The sequence below is a fragment of the Aotus nancymaae genome, unplaced genomic scaffold (genome assembly GCF_030222135.1).
Source record: "Aotus nancymaae isolate 86718 unplaced genomic scaffold, 86718_ANA_hifiasm-v0.15.2.pri h1tg000040l, whole genome shotgun sequence".
NCBI lineage: Eukaryota > Metazoa > Chordata > Mammalia > Primates > Aotidae > Aotus > Aotus nancymaae.
The window spans coordinates 72,632,957-72,658,218 of record NW_026988454.1 but is presented as its reverse complement, the minus strand read 5'-3'; the positions used below and the strand labels follow the sequence as shown (position 1 = coordinate 72,658,218).

Genomic DNA, 25,262 nt, shown 5'->3' with positions numbered 1-25,262 from the left:
ATCTTGAAAGACTGATTTTTTTGACGTATTTGCTACAAAAGGAGAAAAGTTACACTTACCTCAAGATGGCCACAAATCTGCAAACATAGTGGGAAGCGAGATGGCCAAGTCGCTACACCTGGATGCCATTGGTCTGTCTCAGCACGCTACAGCCTTCCAGCAGCTGCTCATCATACACACCGGAGGACATTGTTCACACACCTAAAATGCACACCACAAAGAGTAAGGGGTGCTTTACAACTATCCTACCCAGGCCATGTAAACATGGGCATGGAAATTGAGGCATTTACTCTCTCCCTCTCTATTTCTAGTATATACCTATGTGATGGTCAATACAGAGTGTCAGCTTGATAGGACTGAAGGATACAAAGTATTGATCCTGGGGGTGTCTGTGAGGGTGTTGTCAAAAGAGACTAACATTTGAGTTAGTGGGCTGGGAAAGTCAGACCCACTCTTAATCTTGCTGGACACAATCTAATCAGCCGTCAGCTAAAATACAAGCAGGCAGAAAAATGTGGAGAGAGAGACTGGTCTAGCCCCCCAGCCTATATCTTTCTCCAGTGCTGGATGCTTCCTGCCCTCAAACATCAGACTCCAAGTTCTTAAGTTTTGAAACTCAGACTGGCTCTCCTTGCTCCTCAGCCTGCAGATGGCCTATTGTGGGACCTTGTGATGGTGTGAGATAATACTAAATATACTCTCCTTTAGATAGATAGATCAGACAGATAGATAGATAATAGATAGATAGATAAATAATATATAGGTATCTATCCCATTAGTTCTGTTCCTCTAAGTCAAGAACCTTGACTAATATAGTAATAGGTAAGTTTTTCTGCAAATTTGTGTTCATTTACTGCCAACTCTTACATTATTGTGCTGCTTCTAATTAAGCTGGTATGTAAAGACGTCCATCACCTTATTAATTTAGAATCGAATCTAAAAGCATTACTTCATGCAAAAGTAATTTTCACGAGTGAATCATGTTATTCCAATATATTTTACTTAAATTTGTATTGAAAGAGAGAGCATAATATTTAACTATGTTGTACATCTATAGTTGTCAATATTTAGTCATCCTTACATTTACTTTATATGCACTAAACTTCTCTTGCTATTCAAAGTTCAAGTCAATTTTCTTTCACTTCTTTCTCAAAGAAATAGATTTTGGTTAGTCACCAATTTAATAAAATAATTTTAGAAATGCTTATAGAGTATAATTAAGCTTTTCCCCTTTTCATATTAAGTAGTACAATCAGCAGCATGAGTTCAGACCCTGAGCCGCAAGCAAAAGTTTTAGAAAGAACTCTTTTATTAACTATAAAATAATTAGAGATTGAGGAAAATGGCAGCCAGGGGTCATGGGGGCAAATGGTGAAAGGAGTTTTTTCTTTTCATTTTATTAATACAAGACTGGTCTTTGAACTAAGGAAACTATTATGAATCAATATAACACTAAATTATACAATATTATTAAACTCTAACAAAACTTGTTTTTACAGAAGAAATTCTGCTCTTTTTCAGCCACAGACCTTGCTGGTTCCATGGCACTATATAGATCATGAGTGAACGTCTCTTCTGGAGCAACTCTGCATGGAGGGAGTAGTTGATATATCAATAACTCTCCAGATTGTGTTGCAAAACACCAACTTCAACTCTGACATTTTTGTCTTTGTTTTGAAAAATCCAGAGAGTAAACAAGAAGAGGACAAAGAAAATCAGTTAGTGACACTGTCCACCGATTCTGAAAGCCTTTCTGGGTAGGAGCAACCTGCTTTTGCTTTTTCTTAATTAACTACCTCTTCAGTTAATTAAGTTGCTGGTTACTTCAAGATTCAACTTATTAGGCTCCTGCTTCCTTCTCAATCTTCCTATGTTGTCTGAAGTGCTCCATAACCTGATGCCTACAAAGGTGAACTGAATAGAACAACAAAGTGTTGTTGAAATTTTAAATAAGGACACTAACTCTCTTCTGTGGTGAGTACGCAACAATTCTAGAACAATATTTATTTAACTTTTGTGTCTTTAAAACAAAACCACATATCTTTCTAGAAAAATAGTCTTTGGCCATTATGTAGTACTTTCTTCCAAGGTATTCATATATTATCAAGACAAATTTACTTTTGTAACACTACAGTTTATTGTCAGATTTCTCATTCAAAACTTCCAGACACCACAGTATTCATAGAAAAGACTTTTTTCCAGAATTTGTCATATACAACAATTACAGAAAAAGTGTCAAATGTCTATTGTCTTCTTTGTTGTCCACTTCACTGCATTAATATGCTTGATGACTGTGGATAGTAATTTTGAACTTCAGTGATCATATTCCATTGCCACAGCAATTTATTATTATTCACTTTTTGCCTTTGATATTCCAGTCTCAAAATGACTACTGTCATTTAAAAAGAATATATATATATAGATATACATATAGATATATATAATTGCGTCTCTACTTAATTCTACAAAATCTGGCTCTTGTCTAAAAGCATCACATTTTTTTTTCTCTTATCTTTTTATAAAATCCACTGTGAGAGAACTGTGAAAAGGTCAGTAATCTCTAAGTGTGAACCTGACACTTTGTAATTCATTATATGCACTACTTAATTAATTATTCCTATGCAGTAGATAATTATTTTGGCACATATAAATACTTTTTTCTGACCATTAATACTTGTACTTTAGTATAATTAAAAAGAAATACATATTAAAGATAAAAGGTATAATAGATGAGAAATGGCAAGGCAGAGGAGGGAGCAACTCAGTTTGCTTCTGTGAGTCAGAGAATCACTTACACTGAGTTCTAAAAGGAGAAAAATGTATCTCCAAGCAGAGAGAACATTCTGGGGAGGAGTGGATGAGGACAAAGGTGAAAGTATTCACAAAAGACTACATAATCTTTAGTGTGGAGACGTTATTATGGTTATATTGTTGCTTAGAGGCAAAAGACTCTATCTTCCTTGTGAAATATGTTCTGAATATTGAAATTCTCAGTTGACTGTACTCTAAATGAAGATGACAGAATTGAAGTGTGTTTTGTATTGATAATCAATGTATGATTAGATTTTAAAAAGGAACAATTTTTAGTACCGGAAGGATATGATGAGAGGCTAGTTTACTCACACCTGGATTCTAGCTGAAACTCAGATAATAATTTGCATACACAAAGGTACTGGTCTTTACTTATCAGATTATATATTTATTTAATATTTAAATTAACTGGTCCACCAATTAGATTTAAATAACATTATTGAAAATTATATACATCAAACAATAAACTATATCCATTATCAATATTAGATTATCAGTATATTAATATAAAAGTCTTTTACATAATAGATTATTTGTTCATAGTTTCAAGTTGAATAATATTTTTGTTATGAGTAAATGACCTTTTAAACGTGAATATCCTTATGCCTCCCATAGTTTCTGCCAATTGCTCCTGTACTGATAAGGCAGCAGTAGGGTGCTGGGACCTATCAGCCTTGTTTTTTGAGATATATCTGTTCTCCGCATTGTTGAGCCTCTTTTTAATAGCTTACCTTTTATAGTTCACTAATTGCCAACATGTTGTGGACAGTTTATCCATTGGTTGTGATGGAAAGAAAAGCAAAGCTAGGTTCAAATACTCCCTTTAATAATCATTGTATGCTGCAGTTCATCTCAGTTTTAGGGTGATAAAAATGTATACTTTTCTCATTTTCCCCATGTAAGTTCATTATATTTGATCCCTAATGTAAGGATGTGCCAAACATTTGTGTTTTAAAGGAATAAAAGCTGGCATGGAATTAGATGCAATGGGCAACACTGCCATAAAATAAAGTATTTAAATTTAAAAAAAAAGCCCATCTGGCAACTGCCAGTACCAACAAAAAGGAAACACAACAAGGAGAACAGGAGAGACTCCCCAAAAGAGGAAAAAAATATGGTAATTGAATTTGGGGGCTTGTGTTTTCATCCTCGTTATATTTCTCTTTGGAGTGGGGTAGCTCTAGGCAAAGATTTAAATGTTGGCTTGAGCAGTACTTTTTCCTGTGGAATGTCTCCAGGGAATCTCTGATTGTGTTCCAAATTCAAGCCATTGTAATCTTGCATGATGCGACATATGGAGTGGCAGATTTGTACAGAATGGTGTTATGCAGATGTACAATGGTGATGATGTTACACCATGAAGCTGAAGATGGTATCTAGGGGTATTCAAAACTATCAGTTTCCCTCCTTGGTTTGAAAAGAGTAGAAAGAAATGCAATTTGAGAAAATGATAACTAGAGGAAAATAACGTAATATTGAAACACTTAATGGTTAAATGCAACCTGAAACCAAATTAGGCAAAAAAGACCTGGATTGATCACAGAAATCCGACTTGGTATGTGTCTGAAATAAGGTGTGGCATTTGAAAATGTGATTCTTCCCAATATCTTACCTCACTGATATCTTACTCAGATTGCATACCTAAGTGGTGGGGGGCGGGAAAAATGTTGAAGGGGACAGCGAGGGTGAAAAAATAAAAAATTAAACATGAAAGAAGAATGTATTTAAAACATTCATTTACAAGTTCCATAAGCGTAAGAGGAATTTATATGACGCTGTCTAATACTATATAATTAAGGCTAATGAGAAGACTTCATATAAAAAACAGACATAAATAGGCCATTAGGTTAACATAATACTAAGGAGATTGCATTAGAAGATTCTCTGAAATTCTGAAGGGAAAGTTTAAAATTTGCCATTTAAGACAATTTTTAGAACTCTGTCTAGCTCCTCATGTTACTTCACCAAGTATCAAGTTGGCGGGAAACAGAGAGTTGGAATTTAGACCACTCACAAAGCAAGACTGAAGATCTTAACTTGCCAACTCATTTATTCATGCATTCTACAAATATTGTGTACAAACTATGAACCAATTATCAATATGATAATAATGCCTGTTTTAATACCTTAAAGGTCAAGGTTAATATAAAGCAAACTACTTTGTTTTTTTAGCTCTAGATTTAAGCATTCAAAATAGTATTGTTTTTCCTAATGACAATGTCAAATTATAAGCTATAAATTCAAGTGATAATTTTATATTGTTAATATCAGAGAAATTCTTTTTGCTTTTAGTTTGTTTAGTCTCAGTATGAGTTACTTTTGGGATACTGTAATAATTCCGGCACAGAATCTGTTACCGATTTCAGTGTTCACTATTTTCATTTCACTAAATGTATTAAACACAGATTTAGGCCAAATTGCATGAAGTCTAAGATGCCAAATACTTGTATAGAAACAATTCATATTGAGAATAAAAATTCTGCTAAGAAAAGAGTTGTTAAGCAACAAAGAGTAATTGTTAAATTTTTACCTTAAAATATAGAAAAAAAAATGTGCCAAGAAATTTTGTAACCATATTTTTCAATTATAAAACCAATATAAACAAAAATACACATCTGAATAGTATTGTGGCTCTTTATCCTTATGAAAGTGTTTAAACAATAAAGTGATAAAATTTATGGGAAAAGACATTATAAGTTGAAAGCCTTTATAAATTAAGAATAGCATTACTAGTAAATTTTAATATTGCACATATTTTTTGGAAGTGATTTATAAAGTTAATTACATACTCCAATTATTTTGCTTTTTGGAAATATATCCAGTATATTTTTTGAATAGATCCATTTTTATTATTGACATATGTAAACAGCCTATAATATTTAAATTTTCCTCTTAATCATTACTGCACATATATGTTGAAATCTACTGTAATCGTACGCAAGTCTCATTTTTAGGCATAGAAAATAAAGACAAGAATAAGGTAAAATTTTGCCTTGAGTATACTTACATTTTAATGGGGAAAAGAACAGACAACAAATGCATCTAATTTCAGGTATTGATACATATATGAAACTAAGTAAAATGGGGTAAAACATGAAGTGTGATAACTGGAAGCCAATAAAAGGTATCCAATTTCAGATAAGGAGTTCTTCAGAAGGCTTGCTGAGAAAGTGAATTTTGAGCAGATATCGGAATGAAATATGATGGGTATTCAACAAATGAAACTGAAAGAGATAGGAGATGGTGATAAAGGGTCAGAAAGGAGTAAGATCATGTACACAGTTTGGGATTTATTATACTTGCGATGGAAAGACATTGGCATCTTTTGAGCATAGGAATGGCAAGATCTGATTTGTATTTTGAAACTCTCATTTCACAACCTATTATGGTTTAACAAGAATTGACAGTGACTGGAAGTAGGATGATAGCAGCTGAAATGAGGAAAAATCCAGTGTTAGGATGTATAATGCTAGTAAAGTGAAGAGAACATGCAAGTACACAGGAAAGAGTAGAATTGGGAGCACTCCCACTTTTAAAGGCTGAGCAATTTGGTGAGTGGTGGCATCATTTGATGATAAAGAAAATGCTAGAAGACCAGCAGGTGGGAAAAATAAATATTTTGTTGTTAATCAGGGTGTGTTATGTCTGATATAATTATTAGGCTACTAAAATTACAGGTGCAAATGTTGGCAGGGCTAAAAATATAGACTTGGAACTCTGGCAGACACATCTCTGCCTGCCACAATTTCAGCTACAGCTGCTGTGGACAGTACCCTGCAAGCTCAGACACACCTGGATTTTTTATAAAGTTTATACAGGAACTTATCCAGTGCCATACAAAGGCATTTGGTACAGCATGAAAGTATAGCTGGGAAGTACAGGATGTCTAGAGCCCCTGAGGGAAAACTTCAACCAACGAGGTAAGGGTGTAGCTAATGAATAAATGCCCTAGCTTCCCATCCCTTCAAGTATATAATTCTGAAAGCATTCTGAGGATGTTTCCCTGGAGGCCTATCGCAACTGAGCTTTGCTACCTGTGATGTTGAATTTTATGTGTCAGGTTGGCTAGGTCACAGAACTCAGATATTTGGACAAACACTGGCCTAACTGTTGCTGTGAAGGTATTTGTTAAATGAAATTAACATTTAGATTGTAGCTTTAGAGTAAAGCCAGCTATATTCCAGAATGTGGTGGGTATCATCTAATAAGCTGAATGTTTTCAGAGAAAAAAAGACAGAATTTCCTGATGAAAGTGGAATTATACCTCCAGATGTCTTGGAGGTTGAGCTGCTGTATCAACTCTTCCCTGAAGCTCCAGCCTGCTAGCCTACCAGCATCTGCTGCAGATTTTGGACTTGCCAGCCCCCACAATTATGTGAGCTCATTCTCTAAAACTAAATTCAATTCAATCTCTTTTTCTCTGCATACATAAAACTTACTGGTTCTGTTTCTTTGGAGAACCCTGACTGGTACAGATTTTGGTACCAAAAGTGGTTCTTAAAGAACAAGACCTTAAAAGTTCATTTTCTAAATTGGCTTTGGGATTTCTGCAAATGGTTCCCTAGTCTAATTAGATTGAAAAGCATTAATGATGCATTTCCAGGAGTAAAAGACGCATTGATAATCCATGGCATAATGTGATAATAAGAGATATACAGAATATTACCATTGGATTCTTCTAATCAAATAGGCAAGGTTTTGGGTGATCATTATATGTAATGCCTTCAAACATCTTTGTCAAGCTAATCTCAGGGCTTTCGTCTCACATGTGAAATGGGAATAATTATTTTGACCTCAAAAAGAGTTGTGAGGATTGAAGAAAAAATAAGCTAACATTTTTGGAATATCTGGCACATTGTATGCACTTACTAAATGGTCACACTATCAAGGCTGCTAGTATGGCTTTGTTATTGATTATAGATGTTCATTTATTATCAAGTAAGTAATATTTGTTGAATGTTACTTATTAAATTAAATAAATTAAACATTTAAATGTTCCAAGAATTATTCTTTTATGGCAGTTTAGTTGTGAGAAGTACCTGTAATATTCACTTACTCTGTTCTCTTAGAGCTTACCTTCTGTGTTGGAAGAAGGATCAAACAAAACTTAAAAGCACTGTATATATAAATGTTTAAGTATAGCAATAACGAAGGTATTTCAGATGAGAGAAAATCATAGCCATGGCCTGCTTGGAATGGAGGAAATCTATTAGGATGTGATGCATAGGAAAATAGTAGAGGGGTGGCTGAATATTCACTAAAGCCAGAGGAGCAAAATTCTGAGTTTATGAGAATGTTAGTTCTTGAGAGAGATTTAAGTGATTAACTTGTCACCCTGGAAGAATTTACAGAATGCCAAGGTTATGTGACCTTCTCTAAGGATCTTGAAATCTGGAAATATTTTGACTAAGTTTATTTCCAGTTCTCAGGATACAGATTCATGTTTCTTTGTTCCTTAAAATAGAAACTCAGTGCAGTACATTTTGAAATCTGCACATACACACACACACACACACATACATATATACATGTGTGTGTGTGTGTGTGTGTGTATATATATGTATATATATATAGAGAGAGAGAGAGAGAGAGAGACAGACAGAGAAAAAGAGACTGAGTCTCCTTCTGTTGCCCAGGATGGAGTGCACTGGCATGATCTCTGCTGACTGCAACCTTTGCTTCCCAGGTTCAAGCAATTCTTCTGCCTCAGCCTCCCGAGTAGCTGAGATTACAGGCATGCATCATACCAGGCTACTTTTTGTATTTTTAGTAGAGTCGTGGTTTCACCATGTTGGTCAGGTTGGTTTCCAACTCCTGACCTCAGGTGATCCACCCGATTCAGCCTCCTGAAGTGCTCGGATTACAGGTGTGAGCCACTGCACCCAGCCAACAGTGATTTTATTCGCCTACAATTTGTCCTTTAAATTAAGGACATGCAGCTATTAACCAAACCATTTTATGAAAATAATATTTTCCTTTATTCATTTATATAAGAATTTTAAATGTTTCTAGCATTTAATACTAGGTTTGAATAATTATGAATTAGCATTATTTTAGTACTTTTATATATTGTAGAATTCACTATGCTTAAATATGACATTACATCAGCTCAGGTTAAAACAAAAAAATCTGATAATCTAATAGAAATAAACCAATAACACCAAGTCTTTGCACTGAGTTTTTAGGTTTATTTGCTCAACCCCAATATTTTAGTCTATTAATTGTATGCCAAAATAAATAAATAAAAGAAGAAAAGAACTATCATATAATCATGTAAATTAAGGAAAGACAAAGACATCTAAAATTAAAACATTTATTTTAACTATAGGGTGTTCTAAATAAAATGACATGGAAGGAATTGAAAACCCTCTCCAAAAACATGGGGAAAAGAAAGAAAAATAAAAGTAGGGGTGAATGTTGGGTAAGGGGACAGATCATTTTATTGAACTTGAAGCGAAAGGGTAACTGATTACTATGTCAAATAATTTTAATCTTCGTCACAAACTGTAACATGAGAAAGCAAAGCAATCTCCAGCGTCAACCATCATATGCACTTGACTTTCCAATCACTACATTAGCATATTTTACATTTACTTGATAGAAATTTTTGCATTTCTTTTATCAAGGAAACTTTGCATTTTTTCAATAAGACAGAAATTATTATGAAAATTGAATTTCACTACTCTCTTGCGAACTAGACTTTTTATTTGCATCAGAGGAAAATTTTTGATTACCGGAAATATTGGGATCCTTATTTCTTCATTTTTATATTTTGTCCTAGAAAGTGCATAAGCCTACTTTTTTTTTTACTGCATTCTTATTTGAAATTTGTAACATCAAAGCAACAAATGTTCTCTTAGAGTTTAGTTTCTCTGTAATCCAGTGACTCTCTGTCACCCCAGGCATTCAGAGAATACAGAGCATGAGGCACCAGGAGCTGCAACTGTGGAGCTATTAAATACACTGTCAGATCTTCACATCTGAGTCCACGTGAGCAGCCCCAGTTGTGGCCTTCCTGAGTAATAATGGGGAAAATTACTAGTATTGTTCTCAAATACTCAGCAAATTACTAAGCACTGCTTTCATTCATGTAAAATTGTCAAGTCTAGTAACTGCCATACTGTGCTATAAGAATCTACATGTTATTACACATTCATTGACTATACGGTTTATAAAATAAAAATAAATCAATAAAATATTTTAAATATAGTCAGCTTATTTCAAATAATAAAAATTAGTTCTCTGACAGAGCATATCAATGAAGCAGGCTTGTTTTCATTGGTAATCTAGATATTAATATAGCAACTGATTTTTAAAAATACACTGTCAAAAATTTATAATTGTTATTTTGAAAATTCCTAAAAAGATGGGATCACAGAAAATATTCTTTTGTTAATAATGTAATGGAATTAAATAAAGCACCAAAAAGACTGTCAATCAACTTTTAGCAAGAATTGTATTGGAAAATAATTACCAAGTAGTTCTTTGAAGGAACACATTTGTAACTTTTTACAGTATTTCCAATAAAATCATGCCATTTAATTGTAAAGGTGTCTATTTAAAAATCTGTTTGCTAAAGTGATAATATGTTTTATAATTTAAAAAACATATAACCTTAAACACACTTCCATTTAGGAAGTGGAAAATTCATAAGTACATATACTGTTATTTCTATGGAAATATATACTTTTATTATTGTTATTTTTATTTATTTATTTACTTAGAGATGGAATTTCACTCCATCTCCCAGGCTGGAGTGCAGTGGCACAATCTTGGCTCACTGCAACCTTAGCTCTGGGGTTCAAGTGATTCTCCTGCCTCAGCCTCCCATGTAGCTGGGATTACAGGTGCCCACCACCATACTCAGCCAGCTTTTGTATTTTTAGTAGAGACAGGATTTCACCATGTTGACCAGGTTGGTCTCAAACTCCTGACCTCAGGTGTTCCACCCACCATGGCCTCCCAAAGTGCTGGGATTACAGGCATGATCCACTGCATCCAGCCAGAAAGATATACTTTTATAGGTGAGGGATATCACCATAATGAAAAAACTGCATTTTACTTTCATTCTAACAATGGTAAAAAATTTGTTTATAACTTAAAATATTCATGGCAACAAGTATTAAAGCATTACACAGAAAAATAATTTACTATCAAAAACTCAATCCAATTTACAAAATATTGAGAATATATTAAAATAAGTATAATATTAGAATAGTTTAAAGAAACAGGTGCAGTAGCTCAAACCTGTAATTCCAGCACTTTGGGAGAGTGCGGTGGGTGGAAAGTGTCAGCCTAGAAGTTCAAAACCAGCCTGAGCAAGATGGCAAAATCTCATCTCTAAAAAAATAAAAGTAAAAATAAATTAACTAGGAGTGTGCCTGTAGTCCCAGCTACTTCGGAAGCTGAGGTGAGAGGAGTGCTTGAGCCTTGTGAGGTCGAGGCTACAGTGAGTCATGATCACACAATTGCACTCTAGCCTGGGAGACAGAGTGATACCCTGTCTCATTAAAAAAAAAAAAAAAAAAAAGACAGAGAAAGAAGAAAAATTATAATTATTTGTAGTTTATAGCTCATTTTCCGGTATTCTCTTTTCTTCAAGACTAACACATTTGACAAGAGTTCAACATTAAAAATAAAAGCACTGTAAGAAAAGGTTCAGAAATAACCCCTATGATTTAGGAAAGATGTCAGAAACATTTTACACAGTAAAGGATTCAAGAAATATTAATAAAGAGGCCGGGCATGGTGGCTCACGCCTGTGTAATCCCAGCACTTTGGGAGGCCAAGGCGGGCAGATCACGAAGTCAAGAGATCGAGACCATCCTGGCCAACATAGTGAAACCCTGTCTCTACTAAAATATAAAAATTAGCTGGGCATGGTGGCGCACATCTGTAGTCCCAGCTACCCGGGAGGCTGAGGCAGGAGAATTGCTTGAGCCTGGGAGGCGGAGGTTGCAGTGAGCCGAGATCGCGCCACTGCACCCCAGCCTGGCGCCTGGCGACAGAGAGAGACTCTGTCTCAAAAAATATATATAAAAATAAAAATAAAAAATAAAAAATAAAGAAATATTAATAAAAATAAAAATAATAACTCAATGCTCCTATCATTGATCTCAGCATTAACTGAGCCAGGATATATGCATCTAATGGAAGTCAGCCAAATCACTACTTGCCATTTCAAAACAGGTCAATTATTCCAAATTGGTAGTAGATAAATTATGTTTTTATATAAATTCCCTTGAGTTGATATTTTGTTTCAGTGATGTGCAAACACACACACAAATGCACACATGAACATACATGCACAAATTTATTAACTTACTAAAATATAGTATATATGTGTATGGGTGTGTGTGTATGTGTGTCTGTGTATTCATAAATATACTGCATTTTCATTTTTAATTTTGGCACATCAAAGAAGCTCATGACCAAGAAATATTCAAAAATAAAATTAAGAAATTAGGGCTGATTTCCCCAAATTTCACTGAAGAGTGACAGAATATGCCACTTTGGCATAAGGATTATTTTGAGCTAAAGTCACTTGAAAAACAGCAGGTGTAAGAAAGACATTCTAATCTACCCCTTCTCTTGAAAAGAAGAGATACAAAATTCCACTTGAAAGATGCCTTACCTAAACCAAGGAGAAAAGAAATATTCTTCAAGGAGGAGTTATAGCCAAGATAATTCTGTACAGACTGTTAAAATAATTTCTATCCTCCTTTAGCCTCCTCAAATAGCCTATATTTTAGTAAGTATAGCTACTAACTTTTCCATAATTGCATCTCTTTGTTCAACCTAATATAAAACCATTTACATTTTGCCACTTTTGGGGTTCATTTCCTTTTGAGAGCTCCACGTCATATAAAACTTATATTAAACTTGCGTGTTTTCCTCCTGTTAATCTACCTTACGCCAAATTAATTCACAGGCCCAGTCAGAGATCCTAAGAGAGTTAGAAGTAAATTTTCACTTCCCCTACACCATAAAATACTGGTTTTGATGAAAACGGCAGGAGAAAGAGGATATTAACACATGAAGATACTTTCATCTGCGTGTAAAACTCTCTACCCTTCTCTTGTAACTCTCTCACGAAATGTAATTTTTGTACCACTTTCTTGAAGCACACTTTAATTGTAATGCTTGTCTTTTAAGAGCGTATCTTTTGCTCCTGAAAAGATCTCTATGCGAGATAAACTTAACTTGTTATTGTACATGCTCACAAACACATACACATTTGAATACACATTTGTTGTGAGAAAGCTGAAAAATGTTATACATGACATGATTTTCCCAACCTCCTGTTTGTTATCGTCCAAATCTAACTTTGAATAGCCTTAGTTGGACAAATGAATGTTTTACTACATAGGGAGCTAAATATAGAAAAGAAATGTATCATATCCAGGTATGGTGGAAGTTGGATGATTAATACTTTGAGAGTGTAAAGCTAATGCAATTAGGGGATGTTCTCTTTAAGAAAAATACAAAATTACTAATTCAAAGCCATATACAAGACCTTGAAAAGAGCCTGTATAATCAGGGGCTGTAAAGCTAGATCTTCAGTAGATTCATAACCAAGCCACTTGGATGGTATCTTACGCTCTATTCAGTATGTGATAGAGTATTATCATTTGCCGTAACCTTAGGTTGATTCTCTATAGCTATTGTTTTCATGATGTTTCACAATAATGTTAATAATCAGAGATTACTCCTGACCTTCCTGCTTCAGATACCTCAATTGAGCACATGTACCCACCTCTCCACAATGATGGAATCTGGACCTGTTTATAGTTATACAAAGTAGCCATTCAATATTTGGAAGTTTTTAGACAAAACCAGGTTAATTAAGAGATTTGGTACATTTGCACTACTCTAAGATATTTCAGAACTGTGACCTAAAAAATATTTTATAAACATAATTAAGTTAGAACAGTAGGGTTTTGCTTTGCTTTTTCAATCTCCAAGTATGTCATAGTCTTTTCTCAAACAGTACTCTTTAAATTGCTCTTGATTTTTACCATGCTTTATATTTACTGTTCTTGGACATTTTACTGAAAATATAATCTCTTAATGTTCATTCTCATTGATTTTTCAGGTCAAAAATGAAAATATGATTTTCAGTATTTTTAAGGTTGTCAAATCTTCACACAGCCATTCATCAAATGATTGTAAGTTTGAAATATAGTATCTGAAACAAATGTCTCCTACTATATAAGAATAGGTCTATGGGCTGTATTTATTAAAGTTTGAATGCAGATTAAACTCTGCAAGGTTAAATGACAAGGTTAAGTGTCTAATTTTGCAGTCCTTTTATACCTGGTGAGTGCTAAGGCTTCCTAATGATAGGATTAAATATAGTTTCTAGCTACAAACAGTTGCTTGTCGTTCCCTGTAGGTTAGCCTCTATATTCTGTGCTTATCACAAACAGAGAGGAAATAACTTTCTGGGTCTTTGTGAGTCTGTTTAAAATGCACAGACTTTAGGGAAATCATATTTTCTTGAAGGAAATGAGGCATGACCAATCACACAAAACGTGAGAAAATCCCTTGATAGATGACCTTTGCCACATGTAAAAGAAACTGTTCAGTGGCTGAGGTTTCATGGATTTCATGCATGGAAATCAGATTTTCTGGCCACCAGTGCTGTTCAGTAAATAAATAATCCATCATTGTGTCAAACAGTTGAAACATGGAGATACTGCCCTTGCTATCTGAATAGAAGTTTCGAGTTAGTAAGTTATGTAAACTGTTTGCGTGTCAGCAGTTGTGTGAGCACTGTTCTAGTTTTCACTATGTAAAATAAAACCACTTCACTTTGGTGATGTTAACCTAATGGTGAGAGCATTCATTTAATTCTGCCTCCACGGATGAACTTTCTGGTGCATGAATGGATTAAGATGAGAGTTCCCACATGGATTCTGTAGTGTGTAAGAGCATTGTGCTAAATCATTAGTAGGCAGTTCCAATGATAATTTAAAATTTTATTTCATTAAAACCAATAACAGCTTTCTTTAAATATGTTGTCATGATTCTCTCTAAATTGTTATAATATTTACATTTTAGTACATTTTTGGTGTTATTAGAATAAATCTGGTTAAAATGATGGTCCTTGATATCTAGTGATTATTTTTATCTTCATTTACCAAGTAATATGTACTTGAGGATATAAGTTCCATTTATTTTAATTTCATCTTTATGTTTTAATTCTATGTTATTTTAGAATTTATCCATCATTATTGGCAAAATGTCAGACATGAACACAAATGTACATACACATACACACAACTAAGTTAGGTCAGATCTGTTTCCCACTAATGGGTCCATTTTAGGTTTCCATTTAGGCTCAGTCTATCCTAAATAAGAAGGAATATCCAAGTATTTCAACTATCTTTCTGGCATTAAAAGCAGAAACATAGTTGAAGCATAGTTATGTTGCTTTTAAGCTAACTCCTCCATGCACTTTTGATATTTAAACTACTTTCTTGATGAAATGTCAGGCCCCTCCTGCCACAACAAAGAGCTTCTCTTACCTCCTAGGTTTTGCAAATAGCACCTCACTTACAATAGACCTTTTTGCCCTTCCAGAATACAGCGGACACTATTTTGCTTTAGAGCACAAGAAGTATTCATTTCATTTCACTCTGACCAGCATTTTGAGAAAGCTCTTCTGAAATTAGTCTGCAAAGTGGGTATAAAAATATATAGAGAAATTCCAAAAACAGGGGAAAATGGGAAAAATTAGGAAAACATGTTTTTATTTCAAATGATTCAGTCACAAGTTACAATGTTTTACCAAAAATGATTATAATTATGCCATAATTTGACTTTTAAAGAAATTTATATTCAGAAATATTTTCAGAGATTTATCTTTTAAATGTTAATCAAAATAAAAACGTAACTTTTGTTATGACAGAGATTGTTTTGTTTTTTATTAGGTATCTACTGAAACCCTATAGTCCTTAGAGATTTTTGGTTTCAGGATTGAATTATTTAAAAAAGGGCCAAGGTAGTATGAAATTATTATTTATCAATAAATTGTTGAAGATGGCCGCTTAGGAGGAAGTCGGGATTGCAGCTCCGAGAGAAGGCGCAGAGGGTGAGTGGACGCCGCATTTCCAGACGGACTTTTACTGCCCACAGACCAGGAGATACACAGGAGGAAAAACCCCACGGGTCGCCAGCACCGCTGGTTTGAGCGGAGTGGCCGCTCAGCCTACGCCCTGGAGCGGGGGGCAGTGGCTTCTTATGCAGAGCGAGAGAGACAGAGTTCCCTCTGAGCCAGAAAGGGGAGCTGAAGCAGGGAGCCAAGCCAGGAGACCCCCGGGCAAGGGAGCGCCAGGAATCTCAGAGCCGCTGCTTCAGCTGACGCAGCGGCACACAGGGCAGCAGATTTTAACTGCCCACAGACCAGGAGATTCACAGGCGGTAAAGCTCCCCGGGTTCCCAGCGCCGCTGGTTCGACCGGAGCAGCCGCTCGGCCTGCACGGGGGGCGAGGAGCAGCGGCTCCTTGAACAAAGCGAACAAGACTGTGTCCCCTCTGGGCCAGCAAGGGGAGCTGTGGCAAGGAGGCAAGCCAAAAGATTACCGGACAAAGACTGCCCCTCTGGAAACACAGCTGAACCCGGGACGGTCCAGCTCTGTGGGGGAGGGGCGTCCTCCATCGGGAAACACCCTGCAGTTCCGGGGCAATTTTCCGTAACCAAGACAACCCGCCACTACAGAGACTGCGTCACTACAGGGGCGGGCCAGCATAGCGGAAGCAGTTCTAACTACACTCACAGGACTGCAGGGAAGCTCACACGGAAGCTGGGCGGAGCCCACAGCAGCTCAGCGAAGCCTCTGCAGGCTGAGCGTGACTAGACTGCCACCTTGTGGGCAGGGAAAACGGTAGCAACACAGCTGAAAAACATAAAGTGCTAAACCCCTGGGCCAGAACACCTGGGGAGAAGAAAAGGGGGTTTATGAGTTCAGCTGCTGCAGACTTAAAATTACCAAAATCAGAAAGACAGCAGCTACAAAGTCAATAGGCGGATAAATCCACAAAGATGGGAAGAAACCAGCGCAAAAAGGATGAAAACACCCAAAAACAGAACACCTCTCCCCCTACAAGGCAGCATAACTCCTCACCAGCACGGGAACAAGACTGGACGGAGAATGAGTGTGATGAAATGACAGAATCAGCTTTCAGAAAATGGATAATAAGAAACTTCTGTGAGCTAAAAGAACATGTTCTAACCCAATGCAAAGAAACTAAGAACCTTGAAAAAAGACTTGATGAAATGCTAACGAGAATGGACAACTTAGAGAGGACTATGAATGAATTGATGGAGCTGAAAAACACAACACGAGAACTTCGCGAAGCATGTACAAGTTTCAACAGCAGAATTGACCAAGCAGAAGAAAGGATATCAGAAGTTGAAGATCAACTCAATGAAATAAAACGAGAAGGGAAGATTAGAGAAAACAAGGTAAAAAGGAATGAACAGAGTCAACAAGAAATATGGGACTATGTGAAAAGACCTAATCTACGTTTGATAGGTGTACCTGAATGTGACGAAGAGAATGCATCCAAGCTGGAAAATACTCTTCAGGATATTATCCAGGAAAACTTCCCCAACCTAGCAAGGCAGGCCAACATTCAAGTCCAGGAAATACAGAGAACACCACAAAGATATTCCTCTAGAAGAGCAACCCCAAGGCACATAATCATCAGATTCACCAGGGTTGAAATGAAGGAGAAAATACTAAGGGCAGCCAGAGAGAAAGGTCGGGTTACCCACAAAGGGAAGCCCATCAGACTCACAGCAGATCTCTCAGCAGAAACCCTACAGGCCAGAAGAGAGTGGGGGCCGATATTCAACATCCTTAAAGAAAAGAACTTTCAACCCAGAATTTCATATCCAGCCAAACTAAGCTTCATAAGTGAAGGAAAAATAAAATCCTTTGTGAACAAGCAAGTACTCACAGATTTCATCACCACCAGACCAGCTTTACAAGAGCTCCTGAAGGAGACACTACACATAGAAAAAAACAACCAGCACCAGTCACTCCAAAAATGCACAAAATGGTAAAGAGCAGCAACACAATGAAGAATCTGCATCAACCAATGGGCAAAACAGCCAGCTAGCATCAAAATGACAGGACTAAACTCACACATAACAATATTAACCCTAAATGTAAATGGACTAAATGCCCCAATCAAAAGACACAGACTGGCAAATTGGATAAAAAGCCAAAACCCATCAGTGTGCTGTATCCAGGAAACCCACCTCACATGCAAGGATACACAGAGGCTCAAAATAAAGGGATGGAGGAAGATTTACCAAGCAAATGGAGAGCAAAAAAAAGCAGGAGTTGCAATTCTCATCTCTGATAAAATAGACTTTAAAGCAACAAAGATCAAAAGAGACAAAGAAGGACATTACATAATGGTAAAAGGATCAATACAACAAGAAGAGCTAACGATCCTAAATATATATGCACCTAATACAGGAGCACCCAGATACATAAGGCAAGTTCTTAAAGACTTACAAAGAGACATAGACGCCCACACATTAATATTGGGAGACTTCAACACACCATTGTCAATATTAGACAGATCAATGAGACAGAAAATTAATAAGGATATCCAGGACTTGAACTCAGACCTGGAACAAGCAAACCTAATAGACATTTACAGAACTCTCCAGCCCAAATCCACAGAATATACATTCTTCTCAGCACCACATCACACCTACTCTAAAATCGACCACATAATTGGAAGTAAATCACTCCTCAGCAAATGCAAAAGAACAGAAACCATAACAAACAGTCTCTCAGACCACAGTGCAATCAAGTTAGAACTCAGAATTCAGAAGCCAACCCAGAACCGCTCATCCTCATGGAAATTGAACAACTTTCTCCTGAATGTTGACTGGATAAACACTGAAATGAAGGCAGAAATAAAGATGTTCTTCGAAACCAACGAGAACGAAGACACCACATACCAGAATCTCTGGGACACATTTAAAGCAGTCTCTAGAGGAAAATATATAGCAATAAGTGCCCACATGAGAAGAAATGAGAGAACTAAAATTGACACCCTATCATCAAAATTGAAAGAGCTAGAGGAGCAAGATCAAAAAAACTCAAAACCTAGCAGAAGACAAGAAATAACTAAGATCAAAGCAGAAATGAAGGAGATAGAGACACGAAAAACCCTACAAAAAATCAATAAATCCAGGAGCTGGTTTTTTGAAAAGATCAACAAAATAGACAGACCACTAGCCAAACTAATAAAAAAGAAAAGAGAGAATAACCAAATAGATGCAATAAAAAATGATAAAGGGGATATCACCACAGATGCCACAGAAATTCAAACCATCATCAGAGATTATTACAAACAACTCTATGCACATAAATTAGAAAACCTGGAAGAAATGGATAAATTCCTGGACAGTAGTCTCCTCCCATGCCTAAACCAGGAAGAAGTCGAAACCCTGAATAGACCAATAACAAGGTCTGAAGTCGAGGCGGCAATTAAGAGCCTACCACCCAAAAAAAGCCCAGGCCCAGATGGTTTCACAGCCGAATTCTACCAGACATACAAAGAGGAACTGGTACCATTCCTACTGAAATTATTCCAAATAATCCAAAAAGAGGGAATCCTTCCCAAATCATTTTATGAGACCAACATCATCCTAATACCAAAACCTGGCAGAGACTCAACAAGAAAAGAAAACTACAGGCCAATATCCATGATGAACATAGATGCAAAAATCTTCAATAAAATACTGGCAAGCCGACTACAACAGCACATCAAAAAGCTTATCCACCATGATCAAGTAGGATTCATCCCGGGGATGCAAGGCTGGTTCAATATACGCAAGTCTATAAATGTAATTCACCACATAAACAGAACCAAAAACAAAAACCACATGATTATATCAATTGATGCAGAGAAGGCCTTCGACAAAATTCAACAGCCCTTTATGCTAAAAACCCTCAATAAACTAGGTATCGACGGAACGTATCTCAAAATAATAAAAGCTATTTATGACAAACCGACAGCCAATATCATACTGAATGGGCAAAAACTGGAAGCATTCCCTTTGAAATCTGGCACTAGACAAGGATGCCCTCTCTCACCACTCCTATTCAATATAGTACTGGAAGTTCTAGCCAGAGCAATCAGGCAAGAAAAAGAAATAAAGGGTATTCAATTAGGAAAGGAGGAAGTCAAATTGTCTCTATTTGCAGATGACATGATTGTATATCTTGAAGACCCTATCGCCTCAGCCCAAAATCTCCTGAAACTGATAAGCAACTTCAGCAAAGTCTCAGGATACAAAATCAATGTGCAAAAATCACAAGCATTCCTATACACCAATAACAGACTTAAAGAGAGCCAAATCAAGAACGAACTGCCATTCACAATTGCTACAAAGAGAATAAAATACCTAGGAATACAACTAACAAGGAACGTAAAGGACCTCTTCAAGGAGAACTACAAACCACTGCTCAACGAAATAAGAGAGGACACAAACAGATGGAGAAACATTCCATGTTCATGGTTAGGAAGAATTAATATCGTGAAAATGATCATACTGCCCAAAGTAATTTACAGATTCAACGCTATCCCCATCAAGCTACCAATGACCTTCCTCACAGAACTGGAAAAAACCACCTTAAACTTCATATGGAACCAAAAGAGAGCCCGCATAGCCAAGTCAATTCTAAGCAAAAAGAACAAAGCAGGAGGCATCACACTACCGGACATCAAACTCTACTACAAGGCTACAGTAATCAAAACAGCATGGTACTGGTACCAAAACAGAGATATAGACCAATGGAACAGAACAGAGGCGTCGGAGGCAACACAACATATCTACAACCACCCGATCTTTGACAAACCTGAAAAAAACAAGCAATGGGGAAAGGATTCCCTGTTCAATAAGTGGTGTTGGGAAAACTGGCTAGCCATATGCAGAAAGCAGAAACTGGACCCCTTCCTGACACCTTACACTAAAATTGACTCCAGATGGATTAAAGACTTAAACATAAGACGTAACACCATAAAAACACTAGAAGGAAACCTAGGCAAAACCATTCAGGACATAGGCGTAGGCAAGGACTTTATGACCAAAACACCAAAAGCATCGGCAACAAAAGCCAAAATAGACAAATGGGACCTAATCAAACTCCACAGCTTTTGCACGGCAAAAGAAACAGTCAATAGAGTGAATCGGCAACCAACAGAATGGGAAAAAATTTTTGCAGCCTACCCGTCTGACAAAGGGCTGATATCCAGAATTTACAATGAACTAAAAAAGATTTACAAGAAAAAAACAAACAAGCCCATTCAAAAATGGGCGAAGGATATGAACAGATACTTTACAAAAGAAGACATACATGAGGCCAACAAACATATGAAAAAATGCTCATCATCACTGGTCATCAGAGAAATGCAAATCAAAACTACATTGAGATACCATCTCACACCAGTTAGAATGGCGATCATTAAAAAATCTGGAGACAACAGATGCTGGAGAGGATGTGGAGAAATAGGAACACTTTTACATTGTTGGTGGGAGTGTAAATTAGTTCAACCACTGTGGAAAACAGTGTGGCGATTCCTCAAGGACCTAGAAATAGAAATTCCATTTGACCCAGCAATCCCATTACTGGGCATATATCCAAAGGATTATAAATCGTTCTACTATAAGGACACATGCACACGAATGTTCATTGCAGCACAGTTTACAATAGCAAAGACCTGGAACCAACCCAAATGCCCATCGATGATAGACTGGACAGGAAAAATGTGGCACATATACACCATGGAATATTATGCAGCCATTAAAAAGGAGGAGTTCACATCCTTCGTAGGGACATGGATGAACCTGGAAAACATCATTCTCAGCAAACTGACACAAGAACACAAAATCAAACACCACATGTTCTCACTCATAGGCGGGTGTTGAACAAGGAGAACACATGGACACAGGGAGGGAAGCACTATACACGGGGGTCTGTTGGGGGGGAGGGGGGATAGTGGGGGGGTGGGGAGTTGGGGAGGGATAGCATGGGGAGTAATGCCAGATATAGGTGAAGGGGAGGGAGGCAGCAAATCATACTGCCACGTGTGCACCAGTGCAACAACCTTGCATGTTATTCACATGTACCCCAAAACCTAAAATGCAATTAAAAAAAAAAAAAAAAAAAAAAAAAGAAAATAAAGAATTGAGAGAGTAAAAAAAAAAAAAAAAGAAATTATTATTTATTAAGTAAATTAATAGAAAAGAAATAAAATTGATTTTCAATAATTTATAAATAAGAAAAGAAGGAAACTTAAAAAGTCTATATTCATGTTCTTACTTACATTTCAAAACAAATTAATCCTAAGTAAATTGTTTCCAAATTTGTAAAGTAAAACAACCACCAAGGAGATTTCAAAATTCTCGAGAGTTTATAAGAAAATCAGCAGTTCAGGATAGACATTCATCTCTAACATCAGTTTCATTTAGCACTGAAAAGGAACATGTTTGTGAAATCACCTGATTTGAATTATGATTTACTTTTATTTATTATCAACTTGCCACAGAGAGAGTTTATGTCCAGGAATCACAAATAAATTGATAATACTACAAAGATTTGCCTTAATAAACATTACCAGGCTAATCTAGGCTGAATATTCCACTTTAGCACATTCCCCCCAGTTTACTTCTCTAAATTAAGACAATATTGTGTATATTTATACTAAACTATGCCTTAGAACTTTTAATGTTTTTTTAATTTTTATTGAAGTATTCCATGTTAAGTGTTCAATAATGAAAAATTTAAAAAGGAAAATTAAAATGTAACCACTGTTAACAATATGGTCATTGTGATACCTACACTTTGATGTTTCAATGCTTATAATTAAAAATTTATAAAAAGAGAAGAAAGCAATATCATTTTATGCATACTATTATATCTTATTTTTTCCACTTAATAATATATTGTGAGCATCTTGCCATGTCTGCAGATATAAATGTATTATGTAACTATATGAAACATTCAGAATGCTATTTAGGAAACAGAAGTCTCACTAGGATACTGGAATAGAAAAAGATAGGCTTAAGGGCTGCTCAAAGCACTGGGAGAGTGAGGACTAGAAGACCACTTTCAGGCAATCTGGAAGTGCAGCAATCGCAAAGAAGCTTCCATCAGTGATTGCAGCCATATGGCAGCATCAGAGATGGAGACTCTGAAGGGGATGCCTACAGCCACCTGCAAGCTGCCAAAGATCTTTACTGCCTCAATACATAAGCGGGCAATCTTCAGGTGGAGCATTCAATGCTGCAGGATGCTTGTGTGTATCTGCCTCTAGAAACTGAGGGCTCTCCTCTTTTGCCTTCAGAATCTAACCTGGAACTGTAGTGAAAAGAAATTATGACGTGTAAACTTCTGGCTTCCTCCCAGAGATAGTGGAATGGGTAGAGATGAAGCTGAATGACAAAGCACGTAAAAATAGTCATTGCCTTTTTAATAGCTTCATACTATATTGTACTGTAAATTTTTAAAACTTCCTATTTTTTCTTTTTTTTTTCCTGCCTCCTCAATATCCCTATACACAAGTTGTGAGCCCCCTACCCAAGTAATCAAGTTCACCAGTGAATAAGGGTTGTCCGTGAACACAAGTTTCTCTTCTTGCCCTCCCCTCACAATGACCTAGTAATATTCAAAAGGAATGGTGAAATCCCTTCAAGCCTTTTCTGGTGTACTCTGTCCTGAAGTATAAGAAAAACCCTTGCCTACAGGTTTCTGGTGGCTCCTCACTGGCTTGGTTGAGCCTGCTCCTGTGGTGCTCCTCCTCTGTGGCCCCTATCAGCATGCAGTGACTCTTTCTAGAACCTGTGAGTATAATAAACATTATTTCCCTGAGTCTCTCCCATGTCCCCTCTTGGGGCCACATCTGACTGATCACTACCCTCCCTCCCAAAAAAGCCACATACAAATCAAACATATATCATAATCTATAGGAATTGATATAGCTTAGTTAATGCCATTTTTGGAAATATTATTTCTAATTTTTGCAAATTTTAAGTATTGAAATGAATATTCATAAATGTTATATATATATGGCAAATGTATGTATATATGTGCCTACTAAGGCTATATCTTAAGACTCAGAAAAGTAATACAAAGTGCTTTATTTTAGAAAATAAAAATCAAATATTTAAAAAGAAATGCATAATAAGCAATTTTCAATTTGGGTTTGGGGTCAACAATGTGAGTCTCCAAATAACTGTCAAAACTCAATAATTCATACATTATTTCATATACCCATTTATCCAAAACAGGCTTAAAATTAATCTCTTTTGTGGGAAACGTTGTGAAAATTACCCAAAGAGAAGAAAATGTTTAACATGAAGTTGCTTTCATCCAGACATCTGTAATCATGTTGGTAAGATATGACATAATTTTCTATTTAAAGCACACACAGATGAACACACACACACACTGACACATACACATACAGAAATTCAAGGCTGGGTATGTATCCAAATATATCAATTTTTTAAAGTTGCCATTTTGATTTATTTTTTCAAATGTACGAATGTGCTTAAGTGCAGGGATTGCAGCTAAGCACAATATCAGGCAACTATATAGATATGATTAGGTAGTAATTATACATTTTGATGGGAGATTCTCAGTATCTTAAGGAAAAAAGTACCCAGAGGGGAAAAAACTGATAAAGTATGTCAAAAGAAAAAATTTCTCCTTTTCAAAAAGTAAATAATTTATAAAAATACATATGTATTATTTCTTGGCTATTCAGAGTCTTATTTTGTGTTCATAATCCTTAAGTTGCCCAATATTAAAAATACATACTGAAATAATTACATAGAAAAAAACTTAATGATTAAAAAATATTTACCTTACACATCCTGCTTAGAAAACTAGATTCTTTCTGAAGATGTTAAATGAGAGAGGAAGAGTGTATATTCAGCATTTTAATTTCAAATGTCATAATAATATAGCCCTTATAATCAGACATGTTAGTATTATGCCCTTGGTCCCCTATATTTTTAGGAGTTTCATGCCTTAAAATTTAGTTTCACTGCTATTGCTTCAGGCATTTTTTTTAAGAAAACAGCTCATTTTTGCTCTTTTGATATAACAACAAAAAAAAAACAAACACACAGATATCTTCAGTCTCTGACTATATAATCCTCAGCATGAGGAACAATCCTTTCATTAAAAATAAATAAATAAATAAATAAGGAAGAGCCTGTGTTCTGTACCCTGGAGAAATCCTGACTGTGGCTTGATACTCAAGAAGAAAAGCCTTTGAAATGAATCTAATGTCACATTATTGAAAATGTAGCTGCACAGATTAACTTTTTTCACTCTGCAATGGCTTACAAAGCTTCAAATGCCCAGAAATCTCCTAAACCAGACCATTTAAGGAATCTAAATAAGCTTG

General features: G+C 36.0%; 1 long non-coding RNA gene across 1 annotated transcript in view; it reads right to left on the bottom strand.

Annotated features, from left to right (window-relative positions):
* Positions 1-77: 77 nt before the first annotated feature.
* LOC105711503 (uncharacterized) overlaps positions 78-25,262 on the bottom strand; it is a 205,172-nt gene continuing 179,987 nt past the window's right edge. The window contains exon 3 of the long non-coding RNA XR_001106023.2: positions 78-201. This is a non-coding gene — a long non-coding RNA (uncharacterized LOC105711503). The remainder of the gene's footprint in view (positions 202-25,262) is intronic.